We start from the raw sequence: 4,576 nt of genomic DNA, 5'->3' as shown, positions 1-4,576 counted from the left end.
TCCGACCGAAATGGGGGTAAATGATGATGATGAAGACGACACAACAACACCCAGTCATCTCGAGGCAGGTGGAATTCCCTGACCCTGCCGGGAATCGAAACCGGGACCCAGTGCTCGGGAGGCGAGGAAGCTACCACGAGACAACGAGCTGCTGACTTGGTATTATGATATGTATGTAACTGAGATCAATCTCTTGTACTGTTGGTAGCTGTCAAGGTAACATAACTATATACGTATGGTAAATATTAAGGTAGGTGTGTGTTTATGTGTGTGTGTGTGAGTGAGAGAGAGACAGAGAGAGAGAGAGAGAGAGAGAGAGAGAGAGAGAGAGAGAGAGACAGAGAGAGAGAGAGAGAGAGAGAGAGAAAGGGAGGTGTGTGTTTATGTGTGTGTGTGTGTGTGTGTGAGAGAGAGAGAGAGAGAGAGAGAGAGAGAGAGACAGAGAGAGAGACAGAGAGAGAGAGAGAGAGAGAGAGAGAGAGAGAGAGAGAGAGAGAAAGGGGAGAGAGTGCCATTTTAATAAAGTAGGCACTTTGTGTCTATTGTCAACATTTTATTATCTAGATTTTATACAGGGCAGAAGAAAGAAACAAAAATATATTGAAAATGTATGATGTTCACACATCCCATTCTCTCTATACTGTCACATTGTTACGACATTGAGTATGATGAAATTCCTTAACACACGTTTTAGCAGAGGTAACTGATTCTAAGGCTTCTGAACCTATTCCCCAAGTGCCTTTACTTTCTGAAACAGGACTGTCTTAAGCGTCGAATGAATCTGTTACCTTTCATGCAACAGCATCTGAGTTGGGTGAAACTGCGGTACTCCAAGATTGTGAGGCAAATAAGGGGTTAAAAAGTGAAATTATTTCTGACTCAGAAAAACAAGAACAAACTGTTCATATAGGAGAGTCAATTTAGAACTAGACGCTGGGAAGCATGCATTTTCAGTGACAGACTCGCAGCGTCATGACTTAATTCAGAACGGTCCCCAAGAAAACCTAGAGAAGCATAATGCAAGTTACTCAAAAGTCGCAAAGAAAAGTCATTTAACTTAATTTTCGTCTTACTAGGAAATTGAGTAACGGAGAAAGCAACATCGCAGGTGCTTAGCTTACTCCAATCTCAAGATAAAGTTTATTGCTTTCCGTGTAGACATTATTCACATTTGCAGACACAGATGGTGAGAGAAGGATGCTGTGACTGGAAAGATCTTGATAGGATACTGCAAGAACATGAATAAAGTCAAGGGCACATGGAGTGCAGGAGTAGATGAATGGAATCCTGGAAAGAAATCAAGGAATCAAATAAGGAAACACAATAGATAAGGAAAATGAGAGACTCATTAGGGAATCTCAGAAGTACTAGAATAACTTGGGGGAATGACTGATCGATATTATCAATTACTTAGCGTTCCACAATATGGCATTCAGAGTTTTTCAGGAATCGCTCAGTATGAACGATAGCAGAAACAGTGGCAATTTTATAGACCTATTTAAACTGTTATCGAAATATGATCTAATAATTAAAGAGCACTTGCAATGTGATAATGAGAAGCTACTACGTCAGCATTATCTCAGCCAAGACATCTGAAATGAATTAATTACATCAATATCCAAATCTATTATTATCATCGAAACTATAAACAATCAAACGAGCAAACCATTATGCCTTCATGCTCCTATGTACCAGGGACGTGAGCCATGTGGAACATCTACATCTACATCTACATGACTACTCTGCAATTCACATTTAAGTGCTTGGCAGAGGATTCATCGAACCACAATCATACTATCTCTCTACCATTCCACTCCCGAACAGCGCGTGGGAAAAACGAACAACTAAACCTTCCTGTTCGAGCACTGATTTCTCTTATTTTATTTTGATGATCATTCCTACCTATGTAGGTTGGGCTCAATAAAATATATTCGCATTCGGAAGAGAAAGTTGGTGACTGAAATTTCGTAAATAGATCTCGCTGCGACGAAAAACGTCTTTGCTTTAATGACTTCCATCCCAACTCGCGTATCATATCGACCACACCCTCTCCCCTATTACGTGATAATACAAAACGAGCTGCCCTTCTTTGCACTCTTTCGATGTCCTCCGTCAATCCCACCTGGTAAGGATCCCACACCGCGCAGCAATATTCTAACAGAGGACGAACTAGTGTAGTGTAAGCTATCTCTTTAGTGGACTTGTTGAATCTTCTAAGTGTCCTGCCAAAGAAACGCAACCTTTGGCTCGCCTTCCCCATAATATTATCTATGTCGTCTTTCCAACTGAAGTTGTTCGTAATTTTAACACCCAGGTACTTATTTGAATTGACAGCCTTGAGAATTGTACTATTTATCGAGTTATCGAATTCCAACGGATTTCTTTTGGAACTCACGTGGTTCACCTTTTCGTTATTTAGCGTCAGCTGCCACCTGCCATACCATACAGCAATTTTTTCTAAATCGCTTTGCAACTGATATTGGTCTTCGGATGACTTTACTAGACGGTAAATTACAGAATCATCTGCGAACAACCTAAGAGAACTGCTCAGATTGTCACCCAGGTCATTTATATAGATCAGGAACAGCAGAGGTCCCAGGACGCTTCCCTGAGGAACACCTGATATCACTTTAGTTTTACTCGATGATTTCCTGTCTATTACTACGAACTGCGACCTTCCTGACAGGAAATCACGAATCCAGTCGCACAACTGAGATGATACCCCATAGGCCCGCACCTTGATTAGAAGTCGCTTGTGAGGAACGGTGTCAAAAGCTTTGCGGAAATCTAGAAATACTTGAGATCCCCTGTCGATAGCGGCCATTACTTCGTGCGAATAAAGAGCTAGCTGCGTTGCACAAGAACGATGTTTTCTGAAACCATGCTGATGGCGAATCAATAGATCGTTCCCTTCGAGGTGATTCATAATGTTTGAATACAGTATTTGCTCCAAACCCCTACTGCAAACTGACGTCAATGATACAGGTCTGTAGTTCGATGGATTACTCCTACTACCCTTCTTAAACACTGGTGCGACCTGCGCAATTTTCCAATCTATGGGTGAGCGAGCGGTTGTATATGATTGCTAAGTAGGGAACTATTGTATCAGCGTAATCTGAAAGGAACCTAATCGGTATACAATCTGGACCTGAAGACTTGCCCGTATCATGCGATTTGAGTTTCTTCGCAACCCCTAAGGTAACTACTTCCCAGAAACTCATGCTAGCAGTTGTTCGTGTTATAATTCTGGAATATTACATCCCTGGTGAAGGAATTTCGGAAAACTGCGTTCAATAACTCCGCTTTAGCGGCACAGTCGTCGGTAACAGTACCATCGGCACTGCGCAGCGAAGGTATTAACTGCGTCTTGCCGCTTGTGTACTTTACATACGACCTGAATTTCTACGGATTTTCTACCAAATTTCGAGACAATGTTTCGTTCTGGAACCTATTAAAGGCATCTCGCATTGAAGTCCGTGCCAAATTTTGCGCGTCTGTAAATTTTAGCCAATCTTCGGGATTTCGCGTTCTTCAAAACTTTGCATGCTTCTCCTGTTGCCTCTGCAACAGGGTTCGGACCTGTTTTGTGTACCATCGGGGATCAGTTTCATCTCTTACCAATTTATGAGTTATGAATATCTCAATTGCTGTTGCTACTATACCTTTGAATTTGAGCCACATCTCGTCTACATTTGCATAGTCAGTTCGGAAGGAATGGAGATTGTCTCTTAGGAAGGCTTCTAGTGACACTTTATCCGCTTTTTTAAATAACGTTATTTTGCGTTTGTTTCTGGTGGATTTGGAAGATACGGTATTTAGCCTAGCTACTACGACCTTGTGATCACTAATCCCTGTATCAGTCATGATGCTCTCTATTAGCTCTGGATTGTTTGTGGCTAAGAGGTCAAGTGTGTTTTCGCAACCATTTACAATACGCGTGGGTTCGTGGACTAACTGCTCGAAATAAGTTTCGGAGAAAGCATTTAGGACAATCTCGGAAGATGTTTTCTGCCTACCACCGGTTTTGAACAAGCATTTTTGCCAACATAGCGAGGGAAGGTTGAAGTTCGCACCAACTATAACCGTATGAGTGGGGTATTTATTTGTTACGAGACTCAAGTTTTCTCCGAACTGTTCAGTAACCATATCATCGGAGTCTGGGGGGGGGGGGGGGGCGGTAGAAGGAGCCAATTATTAACTTAATTCGGCTGTTAAGTATAACCTCCACCCATACCAATTCGCACGGAGTATCCACTTCGACTTCAATACAAGATAAACCACCACTGACAGACACAAATACTCCACCACCAAATCTGCCTAATCTATCTTTCCTGAACACCGTCTGAGACTTCGTAAAAATTTCTGCAGAACTTATTTCAGGCTTTAGCCAGCTTTCTGTACCTACAACGATTTCAGCTTCTGTGCTTTCTATTAGCGCTTGAAGCTCAGGGACTTTCCCAGCACAACTACAACAATTTACAATTCCGTCTGTTACTTGATCCAAGCACGTCCTGTATTTGCCATGCACCCTTTGAGATTGTAGCCCCCCCCCCTTACTTTCCCGAGGCCTTCTAAC

Source organism: Schistocerca americana, chromosome 6, assembly GCF_021461395.2.
Source record: "Schistocerca americana isolate TAMUIC-IGC-003095 chromosome 6, iqSchAmer2.1, whole genome shotgun sequence".
Taxonomy (NCBI): domain Eukaryota; kingdom Metazoa; phylum Arthropoda; class Insecta; order Orthoptera; family Acrididae; genus Schistocerca; species Schistocerca americana.
The sequence above is the reverse complement of the archived record's forward strand: the minus strand, read 5'-3'. Positions refer to the sequence as shown.